This window comes from Podarcis gaigeae (assembly GCF_964106915.1).
Source record: "Podarcis gaigeae genome assembly, chromosome: 1".
Classification (NCBI taxonomy): domain Eukaryota; kingdom Metazoa; phylum Chordata; class Lepidosauria; order Squamata; family Lacertidae; genus Podarcis; species Podarcis gaigeae.
Window position 1 is genome coordinate 25,703,344 of NC_139678.1, and position 13,899 is coordinate 25,717,242.

At 41.3% G+C, this 13,899-nt stretch overlaps 1 protein-coding gene across 6 annotated transcripts in view; it reads right to left on the reverse strand.

The window, feature by feature from the left end:
* Nucleotides 1-13,899, reverse strand: part of FLRT2 (fibronectin leucine rich transmembrane protein 2) — a 90,718-nt gene that overhangs the window by 21,326 nt on the left and 55,493 nt on the right. The gene's annotated exons all lie outside the window — the stretch shown is intronic.

A 13,899-nucleotide genomic window follows, 5' to 3' on the forward strand; every position in this document is an offset into this window, starting at 1 on the left:
CCCAGTAATGAACTGGAAATGAGTCCAGTTCTTTGAAATCTGAGGTTATATGAACTCTCTTGAATGGAATCCTGGCCAGCAAGCCAGCTGCTGGGTTTTGGACCAGTGAAAGTGTAAGAGTCCGTTTCAAGGGCAGCCCCATGTACACCTCTTTGCAATAAACCATTCTGGGAGTTGCCAGAGCATGGAATAAAGCCGCCAAGTCATTTCTGTCCAAAAGGGGCTGCAGATTGTGACACAGCTGGAACTGGAAACAGGCGCTGCTAGCCAGGGAGGCCACCTGTGCCTCCACTGACAATTCACGAGTACCTTCAGGCTGGTATCAGTACTCATGGCTACATACCTCTGCACTGTGTCAACAGAAGTCAATGTTGCAGAAGGAAATAATTCTACAAGATCTGACAATAAAAAGGAGAGATTCCGTTTCTGTTTATTCCTTTATCAGTTTTTACTATGTGATTAAAAAAAATAGATGTGGTCCTCCCTATGTGGTAATAGGGCCAAAGTAAAATTGCAAGGTGTGCCTTTTTAAACCTAAATTATCCATTTCACATGTGGCACAATGCATCTTGTTTTGAAAAAAGGGGAGGGGGAGAGAGGGAGCAGCCTTTTGTGTCTTTGCAAGCAAATTGGCCTCTACCTATAAATTATTCTACCCTGTTTGCTTTTATCTAGAGAGAGGCAGGCAGCCTAGCAAAAATGTCTGGAGATAATTCGAAAAGTCTGCTTTCACTGGCCTAAGCGACTCAACTTTGCATCTGCAGAGACATAATCTTGACACTTGCGTATCATGTCGCGTGGCACTGCATTCCTAATGGGGGTGCAGTGGCAAGACACAGGCTGCTCAGCTGAAGGAGTCTAATGGAGCCACCAGCTTGTGTTTTCAGAAGATTTCACAGAAGTCTTCCTTTCATCCCCTAACACTCTAGCTTGGGACACAAGTGAGCTCTGCTTGTGGGGAGGTTTTCTTTAATCATAACTTTGGAAGGAAGGAGAGGATTGAGCTTTTTCTCTTTTTCTCTTTTGAGCTTTGGAAGGCTTCCTTTGGCACTTCTTGTGCTCCTGTCTGAGATGCTTGGCTTACTAAAAATGTCAAGTGTTACATACTGCACGCTGAAAGCTTTTCCACCTCAGCCATATAAAGACCATGACTTTTCCAGTATTCCTTCACAAGGAGCTAATTTGTGGGTTTTGAGCATCACTTGATTAAATGCTCCTCCTGTGCAGTGTTTATTCTTAAAATTATTCTTGATAGAGTACTCTTGTGAGATTATATTTGCATTCCCACTGACACTACTTGAGGCTACTGAAAAGAGACCACTACTGGTTCCTTAGGTTTTCCTCAGAGAAACTCTTAATTAGCAGCAGGCAAACTTTTCTTTTCTGTTCTGTCAAGGGATAATCTGTCAGGAATCATGTACAATTTCTTTTTCTGGTGGGCAATAGTGGAGGTGCTATATACAAAATTGTTCTGTGTTAACTAATTCAGTATGAAGGCTACTCTGCTTCAATGTTCAACATGGCTGCCTCAAATATGAATCCCCAACCTTATGCAAGTCTATTCAGAAGTAAGTCCCACTAGGTTTGATGCAGTTACTCTAAAATTAGTGCACCAAGGATTTATGTTTTTTTTTAAGTATAAGAGACCAATATAGCGACTCTTCTGGAAGTTATTCCTTTCTCTGTGTGTGGGGGGTGGGGGCGGGCGGGGGAAAGAGAGAGAGAGAGAGAGAGAGAGAGAGAGAGAGAGAGAGAGAGAGAGAGAGAGGTGGCAATTTGTGCACAGGCAGTTGGAGATGATGTCTTTTCCCAAAGTGTTAAACTTTTTCACTGAGTAAAGTACTGCCCTTTTCCAATTGTTTGACAACACCACAGAAAAAAGGGGAAGGAATGAACAAGAAGAAAGGAAGGATATGTGATAGTATGGAAGAATAGCAGAGTTTCAGGAGCCAGTGAGGGCTGCAGAAAAGGCAGCCTTTGGGTCACAGTTTGCCCATCTATGCTCTATATATTAGCTTTAGTGATATGACTCAACTGACCCAGGGACTGAAGAAACAATACATGTTTGACACTACAGGGGGGGGAAGGGGGGGAAACTGATTTTAATAAGAATAAGAATATGAATAAAAATAAGAATAAGAATAATATCTTGATTTGATAATCAGCAGGGATGTTTTGGAACAAAATGGAGACTGTTGAAATACATATGCATGGTATTTTAACCTTCTTAATAACTGAAATATCACCTGCACTCATAGTAGCTCTTGTTGGGATTGAGAGGAGGGGTCAATCACCTTTCCAGCAGAGCTGCAATAATTCTGACTGGAAGCATTGCCCAGAGCAAGCCTAATTTGTGGCATGATTTACTGCTGAATATCTGCAGCTTTTCCCTACAGGCCACATTTTCTTCTTGTGGACACACCTGCTGGATCTCCTCTTGGTTCAACTATTTGTGGGAGGCAGAATCACGAAATGAGGAAAATGAAATGCCTGTGGGCCCAAATGCACCACCCTCAAGCAGAAAGGCTGCCACTTTCCAATGACTGCTGCATGTCCTTAACACCCACACATATCCAGCTTCAAGGCTGATGTTCCTAGTGCTAATTACTACTGCTCTTCTGCTGTACACTACAAACAGAATTGCATCCGACTTCCCACACAATCGAGGATATTTTTGCATATTCCTCTTAGTAAGTTCACTCCACCTTAGTAGGCATATGACATATAGTTGCTGTGGGAGGGGGAGAAAGTCCAATTCATCTGAGAAAAATCAAAGTGACCTTTGAATAAATGATTTGTTTAGTTCCAAGTGCTTACTCCTTTAAGTGAGATCACCTGTTGCTAACTAGGAAATGCCCACAAACCCACAGTTTCTAACATTTATTGCCGAATGAAAGTATTTAATTGGTGGGGAAATAAACTTGTTAAAATGGTAGTGGTGAGAAAGCATTCACCTCCCTTTTTTTAAAAAAAAACACATTGCACTGTAACAGGGTTTTGCTAATTTATATATACAGAAAATATTTTTTAACAGCTATAAAAGTTTAAATAAAAAAAATTGAGGTGATAGAACGGTACCCTCCACAAAGCTTATAGTGAATGTATGCTAAGGCACAGAGATCCTGTCATTAGGCAGGATGAGGCCGCTGCCTCAGGTGGCAGAAGCCTCTGAGGAGACAAACCTATGGGTGCCCCGCTTGGCCCTTGCCTCTGCCAGTGGGGCACATGCACTGCTCCATCAGCACTGATTTGGGGCTAGATGGCGCCCATTTTGGGTGAGATTTTACCCGAAATCATGTGAGATCTTGTGGAGCATGCAAACTCTTACACAATTTTGGATGAGATCTTGCCCCCAAATTGGCATGATCTTGCATGAAATTGGTGCCATGGGCAGAGCTGCTTCACCAACGCCATGCAGATGCGGCAAAGTGTGCAGCTGTGGCAGAACAGGCCATGGTGGCAGGTTGGGGTGGCAGCAGCAGCAGGGCAAGGCGGCAGTTCCCGTATTGCCTCAAGTGGTGAAATGGGACACGTGACCTCTGCTCAGGTGCAATAGGTTTACCTGCCTGATAGATCACTACACACATCAAAAACCACACCACTTAAAATAAAGATGTGTCAGAGATTAGCATATTCCAGCAGCTTATTTGTTAATTTGTTTTGAAGAACAACTGAGATAGAGATATATATAAGATATATACCTACCGAGTGTAACTCCTCAGGACATGCCAAACACTTTTACCCATATGGTATGCTATGACTGCAACCCCTTTTTTGCATCTTACCCCCTATTTTACAATATCTGAACCGCATTAGTGATTCATTTTCATTTCCTTACGAGCCATCCTCTTATCATCACGGGGCAGTTATTAAATCTCTCTTGGCTTTTCCTAACATCACAAAGAGTTAGAGAAATTGCAGCAGGAGAGAATGTTATTAGTCACCACACACACAAAAAAAATATTGCTAGGTAAGGGGGAAAAATATAATATAATTCATTATGATAAAATAATACACACTCTTATTCCTGTTGCTGCCATTTCTCAATTACAATGGTTTTTCAAATGCTATTTTAAACTAAAAAATAAAATGTACTTTCTGGTGTTCGGGGTTTTAAGTCTTATATAGTTCAGCACATGTTTTATTGCTCTTAATCATTGAGCCCTGGTGACCATGCTGAGATTTACTACCTCATTCTCTTCTTTACACATATGTGTGGTACATTATGGCCTGAATGCCCTTGTGGCATTAAACAGTTAAAGCACTAGTAGTTTTTCACAGTCTTGAAAGGCTGGCTATTAAAATTTTGAATTTTATGAAGCCCAGCATTATTATTGACATTATTATTATTATTATGACCCAAATCAACACTGTGTATTTTATCACCTTGTTCATTTTCTCCCTCTTTCTATCTCTATGGTCCCTCCAGATGTCTGTTTTTACTGTTGCATTCACGACGATTTGTGCTCATAATGGTATCAGGATGATTATATACAATCCCACTTTCACTCCTGTTTGTACTGTACCTGAAAAAGTTTTGGGGCAGACAAATTGCTTCACTTCCTGTCTCATTACAACTTCCTGTCCCATAACAACTCCCAACATCATCAACAAACTACAGTTCCCAGAATTCTTTGGGGAAACCTTGTTTAAATGTAGGGTGTGATTATGGCCCATGTTAGTGAACTATTGTAGAATACATTTGCAAAAAAATGAAAAGGGGCCAAGCAGTCTGGAGAGCCCACTGCCGCTATCGAAATTGTGCATTATGGCTAAGCAATACATATGCTGTATTTTTTGTTTTTTTTTTACAAACCGGTACTTTCAGCTTTCTGCTTTGTTTATATTTATAAACCACCTTCTCATAAGAAATATAACAAGGCAGTGTTCAACAATAATGACATCAGTAAGATGTCAATAAAAAAATGATGCATTTTTTTAAAAAAACATCAAATTCTAAAGTCCTTTCTGAACCACAGAGTTTTCAGAAGACATCTAAAGTAAGTGGAGATGACTCAAGCCAGACTTCTATTGGCAAGGAGTTCCATGGGGCAGGGCTTGCAACACTAATGTTTTGCCAATGGTAAAGGCTGGCTAACCTTTGGGCATGGGGGCTGGCCAACTTTGCCTCACCAGAAGATCTCAGTGATCAAGGTGGCACATAAGGAATCAGGTAGCCTTTAAGGGCCCAAGTTGTTCAGGGCTTTGTTAACACAAGAGCCATGAACTTAACTCAGTAGCAAATTGGCAATCAGTGCAGCTCTCTCAGCAATGGAGTAGCATGTGAGCAGGCTGGTCATTGCATTCTGGACTAATTGCAGCTTCTGGACCAGATACAAAGTCAGTCCTACACAAAGTATGGCTCTATATTGCTTTAAATGCTCCCTTCATTGATTTTGTGTATTGTTACCTAAGCGAAGTACCTAGAACAGAGATTGCGTTTAAATAATAAATCAAATCAAAAAGAAGTCATCACCAAACTGGGTGTGTATGGACTGCCCAGTGTACAGTTTTTCCTCTACCTGGCATTACTGAATCAATGCAGGTTTGTTTTTAGACTTCAGTGAAGCCAAAGTGTCATGTTCACTTTATAGCATATTTGGCAGGACATAGACAGAGCCCAGCCAAGAACTGAATCGGTGATAAGACAGCAAATGCCTAACCTCTCCCGTAAGGATTCTGGTTTATATACACTGGCAAAATTAAGTCCCTTATTCATGTATGCTCACCAGCAAAGCCAAATTCTACAGATATAGGCTATTAAATTGCCATTCTGTTTGTGTAGTTCAAGTTCTGCAATTCTCTTGCACTCAAATCCAAGGTCTTTGTACTGAACCAAACTGTCAGGCTCACAAAGAAACAGAAAAAAGAACTTGACAGCCCTCCCCCCCCAAAAAAAATCCCTATCTCTTTCCAGGTCTCTGACGTTGTATTAATGTGATTTGCTGCCTGGCCTACCACCAAGACCTTCCCCAATAGGGAAGGCCAGAGTTATCCATATATAATCTCGCCACGAAGAATGGGGTAACAGGAGTTTTGACATATGTGCTGTGTTTCCTTAACCCCAATAGGCCACCCACTATGAATAAGCACAGTGGTTTCTCCTCAATATGCCTTAGGTATCCACATACTATAAAGGCATAAAACCTTTCTACTGCTACCATTATATCCCATGGTTGATTCAACCCTCCTCCTTCAAGAATAGAGAAAACAGCAAAAAATTAAATGCCCTACCTAATCTATGCATGTGGCTCAAAAGACAGAAATTTTAGACCTTTAGCAAACTGAAGGACATGATAGAATCGAGCTTCCTTCATTCATCCAGCTTCAAAACTTACTGCACACCATTTACCCACAATGCCTCTGTGCTGCCACAATTTAAGTTTGCTTTGTTGACCTTCATCTGGCCCATTGCTGCCTCTAGTCACTAGTTCAGCATCTTCACAGGCTCACCTGACACAGGTGGAAGTAGAGCACTTGTTAAGCAGAGAGGGAAACGGGACTGGGACCGAATCTGGTATTTCCTACCCCACGCCAAAGAATTAACATGCTCTTTTTCCACGCTTTTGTTTAAACAGTGAACTTAAGTAAGAAAATGGCAGATTATCAGTGCTCTGATAGTGCTGATGTGTTTAGCTGGGTGGGGCCCTCTTCCCTTCAGAGTTATCAGCTATGGTACAACTCTGCCAGGTTAAACTGAAGCCTAGGAAACAAACTGTTACAACTTTGGATCTTTCAAGTCCAGCAGGGTCAAACCATAGAGGCTTTTTCTTTTACCAGCCATAGGACATTGCCACTTCAGCCCAGTTGCACTAGTGTAGAAAGCTCATTGATGAGGGCCTAAAGAACTATGGAGCCAAGTCTGCAATAAACCCTTCCACCTCAACTTGTGAAGCCTGTTTCGGTCAATCCAGCACCAGGAGATTGTGTGGAATCACCCTGCTACTTCCACAGTTAACTCTTACACATTGTTTAAACACAAGTGGCTAAAATACAACAAAGGAATTTTAAAAAGAAAGTGTTCAAACTTCCTGCCTCAAGCCATCCTCAGTCAGTCCTGTCTAGTGCATGAAGGGGACAAGGCAGGTGTCTGCATGCACACATACACTTTCTTTTGCAAGCTGGAAGCAAAACAAATCTTCTTATTACCTTGTTTTGTGCTTCCTCAGAGAGACTATCACATGGTCTGTTCCAAATGCAAGCAAATGCCAGGACATGCCCCATCCCATGGTGACATTTTTGGACACCCAGAGAAGTGCTGCAAAACACACACACACACACACACACACACACACACACACACACACCACTCTTGTATACAAAAGAGGGAGAAAGAAATTCCCAGTCAATGCAATTACCTATGGATATTGTTTGAATCCACTACTGGAGAGATCCCATAGGTTAAATCAATGTTGATTTAACAGTCTGGGGTTGTTATTATACATAACCAAGTAGTTTCTGTTGAAACAGATGAATGCTGGTAAATAATTTTCCTAATAATGATAATAGTTATTACAGGTGCAAGTGATTGCTGGAAAATAATAATAGTAATAATAATAATAATAACCCACTCCCCACCGCCAGCCCAGAAATTAATCCTGACAATGCACTGCTTGGCATTCACTTTCCATTTTTGTTATGTCTCACGTCAATTCCTCTGTCAGCTTGAGCTGTCCCATTTTCCTGATGACATTAATCTTTTGAGAAAGTGAATTTCCAAGTTGCACATTCACATACCGTGAAAAGCAAATATTACACTTGCAAACAAAATATTCCATATCAAAGATACTTGTGCAGCCTTTGTTTGGCAACAGACTGATCACAATGTGCATTACAGAAAAGAGCATCTTGCATGGATAAGCTGTGCATAATTCTCTGCCATCCCAGAGGCCTGTTGAGTGTCCATCCAGGGTTCAACCATCTATTTTTATGGGATAGATTAATGCTGAATGATCAATACATTTAGGACTTGATAATTTACCTGCTCTCCTGCCAACCTAGCAGTTCAAAAGTACATAAAAGTGCAAGTAGATAAATAGGTACCGCTCCAGTGGGAAGGTAAACGGCGTTGCCATGTGCTGCTCTGGTTCATCAGAAGCGACTTAGTCCTGCTGGCCACATGACCCGGAAGCTGTACGCCGGCTCCCTTGGCCAATAAAGCGAGATGAGCACCGCAACCCCAGAGTCGGCCACGACTGGACCTAATGGTCAGGGGTCCCTTTACCTTTACTTTTAATTTACCTGCTAATCTTACCCAGCCTCAACATTATATTCTAACTGGTACCATTTGAACAACATGGCAACATGTCTCCCTGTTACCATTCCTTCTCTCCCATTCCCATTATAGCCTCATCTTTCCTTTGCTACTCCACCTAGTTGCTACCATATATATACAGCCTATTGATTTATATAATCACTACCATATGTGCACATAGTGCACTAGGTTGTTTGTTTTTTGCCTTTTTTATCTAGGCTGAAGCTCAATAAGAGCATAAGCTGTGAAAAATAATGTCACGAGAAAAGCCAAGGGGCAGAAGATATCCTAAGAATACACCAGTGAAAAACGGGGGGGGGGGGGGGGGACAACCAGCAGCTGAGAGCTTCTGTTGCTGAAGGTAAGCATTAAGTAAATATGACTGATCATCAATCCAACTGCCCCACTTGGCCCTCCAGTGAAATATTTACAGTAACACGATCCCACCCACTCCCTGGACAACAGAAGGTAAAATGAAGCTAAACAGCATCCTCCATTAAACTACACAGCCAGCCTGTCCCAGATATCTTACTGCAAGAGTAATGAAAGCAAACATGATAGAGTATCCTTTGCTGGCTTGTGTTCAATGAGGCATAGCCCAAGACTGAAAGGGAATGTGCTTAGCAACAGTCTTGCAATACAGGATTTTGTCACCATAATCTAAAGAGGGCTTCAGTAGTATATCTGCTTATTCTCGCTCCATCCGGACTAATTTTTTTAAAAAAAATCTAATTCTAATTATTTGTTTGAAGCAGAACCTAAGTAAAAAGCCCTCATATTTGCACACAAACCCTGCCACATCTCATTTTTCAAGTGGCCACGTTTTAGTGTATCAATATCAGATTTGCCTAAGTAAATACAGTATCCATTTGCATGGGCAGGTTTGGGATTTGTGCATGGCAAATTTTGCCTGCAGCGTGCTGTCTAACGAGACAACTGTCACCGGAGAAACTGGCTAATTTTCTGGTTCATTTGAGATCCCATCACTAGCTGGATGGGTAAGGGGATTTCTACCCACAATAAAATGAAACAGCCACCTCATGTCTCCTATCGAGGACAAACGGAACCCTGCTCTGCTGCCAGGTAGGGCTTCTAACTAATCCTTAGGACATCGTTCTCAGACAGACAAGGTAACTCTCCCATATGCTTTATGGCCACAGATAATACATATAATTTTATCCAACGTGTGTTCCCGTGATTTGCAATCGTGCCAGAATTGTGTGCTACAGTCCTCCAACTACAAAAACTCAGTGTATAAAAATGTGTGTATTAGGGCATATTTCTCAAAATTGCATATATATATGCATTATATTAGGTGAGATTGCTTGCAAGAATCTGTATATTCAGCAAAATGGCCCACAAAATGCTTTTAAAATGAAGAAATAAATCACAACTGATGTGGAAATGTGGAAAACTGAATTTAAGATTGTGAGGAGGGATTGAAACCAACATAAATTGAAGCTGGCTACTTTGTCTATCCATACCTGTGTTCTGAAACAAGCTGGCAGCCAGTCTGGTTGCTCCCTAGAACTGGCCCCAGTCAACAGCATGTCATACTTACTAGGCCCAGAAAGTGCCCTTTCACCCGGCTTGTTATGCTTCTGAGAAATAAAACAATTCTTGCTGTTCCTTCGGATGCCTCACACAGACAAACTCAGCAGGAGATAGAGCATAGCTTTATGGAAACTGAACCACCACCACCCTGAGATAAGAGGAGCTTTGTGCTATGAGGAATTTTGTCAGGGTGATGACAAAGGAGAAATATTAACCTCACCCTTTTCTCCATGTACCATGATTTCAATCCTGCTACCACCCCACCCTGTTACTTTTTATTTTTTTACATGCATGCAATTGTTCACACACAATTAACTGAACACAGCTAATTGGAGTTATGATACGGATCTCTGCCCCAAACAGACGCTGGTTAGGCCTGTTATAGGCAACGAGATGAGCTCTAATCCTTCTTGAGGAAGCTTCTCTCGCCATCTGCTTGAACACTTGTCTTCAGCTTCCAAAGAGCCTCTTAAAATTCACTTGCCTTCAAATTATTTAGTGCACGCAAATGGGGCGTAGGCAGGAAGGCTACTACTATTTCTGTAACGGAAGTGGTAACTTTTTTCCTTGCTTCTCTTGGAATCTCTACCAAAATAAAAATAAAAAAGGAAAGTCTCTGCCAAAGGAAAGAGAGACAGGCTCAGGGAGAAATATGCATCTGTAACACAGATTCTGAAGTCATGAGTTCATGTCTCTGTGCCCCCCGGGCTTTAACTGCTAAGCAACACTTCTTTTCAGGCTCAGAAAGCTACACTTAGAAAAACTTGGCCCTTAATGCTTGTAGCTCAGCTGTATTCCTGCTCTCCTTTCTTCAGCCTCTTGTACCAACCTCACGGCAATTCAATGCAAGTGGAAGTAAGGGAACTGGAGTCCCGGTGGGGAATACGCTGTTATGAAAGCCCTGGCTGAAGTTCCTCTGTTTACTGGAAGAGTGTAAATGGGGAGTGTGATTTAGAAGGTAATGATTAAATGAATGTATGGTTGTCCCTGGGGAACAGCAATGCTGGGGAACAGCAATGAGAATCAATTCATGCAATTCAAGAAGGGGAGCCCCGCAATCTTTGCTGCTGCCAATTATTCATTATCGTTTTATTTGATTCATTCCGCTGATTTGAAAGGCAGGTACAGTGATACCTCAGGTTAAGAACTTAATTCGTTCTGGAGGTCCGTTCTTAACCTGAAACTGTTCTTAATCTGAAGCACCACTTTAGCTAATGGGGCCTCCTGCTGCCACCGCGCCACAGGAGCATGATTTATGTTCTCATCCTGAAGCAAAGTTCTTAACCCGAGGTACTATTTCTGGGTTAGCAGAGTCTGTAAGCGTATGTAACCTGAAGCGTATGTAACCCGAGGTACCACTATAAAGCAATGCACAGCCTGCCTGGCACCAGTCCATTAGCCTGACATGAAGGTTTTGTGATAACGATGATGATGATGATGTGATAATAGTAATAATAAATATATACTCATTATACCCCACTTATCTGACTGGATTGTCCCAGTCACTCTGGGCAGCAAACAGAAGGTCCCACTTCACTGATTCAGTTGGTGAAACTGGCTCTGTTACAGGTGCCACATAATACCTATTCTGCATCTGTAAGAACTTGCACTGTGGAACTCCCTGCCTATTGATCTCAGGCAGGTGCTTTTGCTGTACTCTTTTCAGCACCTGCCAAAAACATTTTTGTTTAGGCAAGCCTACCCAAATGTTTGTAAAGTTGATGCAAGTTTTAATCTGTTTTTAGTTCATTGTTATTGTAACTTTTAGAAAGTCTAAAGCTGTTGTTGTCCATTTTCCTTATTGATAACTTTATTGCTTTGTCCATTTTGTAAACCACTTTGAGGGTTGTTTCTAAAATCAGGTGATGTATAAATAAAATAAAATAAAATAAAGATGCTACAGATGATGAGGCAAAGCAGATGAAACAAAATGGTGTCTGGGTTGTCGACATAGTTGCTTCTGTAACCCGCTGCAGTGGCAGCATAAAAACAAAAAGGAGGGGGGGGGGAAAGAAACTGTGGAATTGTCACTGCAAACAGGGAGAAGATGGAGAAAATCAGTGAACTAGTGCACGTGTTCTTTCCCTGCTCAAAAACAGAGTGAAGAATTTCGAGAAACTGTCCACACACAGTCCTATTCTCAGCGTATAATGAATCCCATGTGGTGCCTAAGCTTGCAACACTGTAAAGCTAAAAGAAATGTTGGGAGTAGCTGGAGTTGCCATAAACAACTGCAAGATACACACTGAGACATGCATTTTTATTCCAGTAAGAACATGCCTCAGGTAGATGGTGAATTTACAGGTATTGCTAAGCTAGTGCCTGCAGGCAAGAATTTGGGTTCTGTTCATATAATTACCCGATATTCACATTAACCTGCTCCAGTATTTAGGTAAGCTTGCTCTGTACTTGGCGGGAGGTCTTGCAACAAGAGGAGCCATTTCTTTATAGGGCAGTTTCTGGCACCTCCATAATTACTACAACTACTATTACAATTGATTTATGAATTGCCTTCCAAACCACCATCTCAAGGTGATCTGCACAAGATAATTAAAAACACAAAAACAACACATACAGTGCCTTTAAAGCAAGACTAAAACCACTGCAAGTGGGCACTTGTGGTAAAGACCCATTTATCCAACTGGGAAAGCCTGTCGTAACTAGAATGTCTTCAACCATTTCCGGAAATTGCAGACAAAGCATTAAATTATGAATAATTATAATTATATTAAACTATTATTAATTCCCATAAATGTGCCAAGTTCTCTGGCCATAAAGGCTGAGTAACAAATAAACTCGCCTATTCCCCCTTTTCTTCCTATCCTGTCTTCTTTTCATATTTTCTACAATGTATTAGATCATGGGATGGCAATATTATTAAACCTGGGGGCCAAATGCATCCACATCCAGCTGATTTACTTGTCAGCTCTGCAAAGAACAACTGCTGTAGCTCTTCAAGTCAGAGCTAAGGTCTCAGAAAGAGAAAGAGAAAGGAAAACTTTCCTTTAACAGCCAGTCTTGGGGAAAAGTTTTTGCTGTCCTTGCCTCTTCCTCCCGTCTGTCTGCTGTTTGACCTATTGTTGATTGTTTATTGTAAGCTTCATGGGATATAAACCTCTCCTTTTTTTTGCTTTTGAAAACACTTTAAAGCACCATATTCAGTAATGGCTATGTAGTACTGCTGCTGCTGCTGCTGCTACCGATTAGACTACCACCACCAACAGATTAGAAGCATTTCTAGTCTTGAGTATATATTCCAAAAGTTCAAGAAAATGCCATTTAACTATCTGAGAGAGCCTGAAATGTGCATCTTGCAAGCTTCTTCAGAAGCCAGTCATGCAAATGTGTCTGGGCAGTAAAGATAAAAGGGGTTTGGATACATCTGAAGGGATTTTATGTAGGGTTTATGTACGGAATTCAATGAATATTTGCCACAGTTCTTTTACGGCACCTTGCAATTTCTACTCTGAGGGCCAAATTCCTTGAAGGAATGCTCTGTGCAATTGACTCAGAGAGTCTGAATTACAAAGGTTGGCATTACCAATTAAAATTTATGGCTGTGCTCCAGAATTTAAGAAGCAGAGCTTAGATGACGTGTGTGTGTGTGTGTGTGTGTGTGTGTGTGTGTGTGTGTGTGTGTGTGTGTTTTACTATATCCTGGCTTGGGAAACAAGGGTGTTTGTGGGTGGGGGTAACCACATGCTTTTCAAAGTCCCCCCTCCCCACAAAAGGATAATTGGTTTCAGCTTTTATGCAAAGAGGAGGATTGTTTATCATTTCCAAAGCACTTATAAGTTATAACCTTTCCATTTCTAAGGAATGAGGATGAAATGTAAAGAACAGATTCAGATCTCAGTTGCAGAGCTGTACAGTAACAATGGAATAATTCAGATCAAAATCTGTTGCAAAGTGCCTCCTGAATCAAAGGAACTTTTAAGTATCTTTTAAAGTGTATGCCTTGGGCTCCAGGAGGTATTTGCTGTATAATTACAAATAAAAGCTAAATTGTTTCTATAGGACCTGTTTTTCTCACTATCACAAGATCGAAATCACTGAATGAACAAGAACCACTGTATCCAATGAGATTTCTC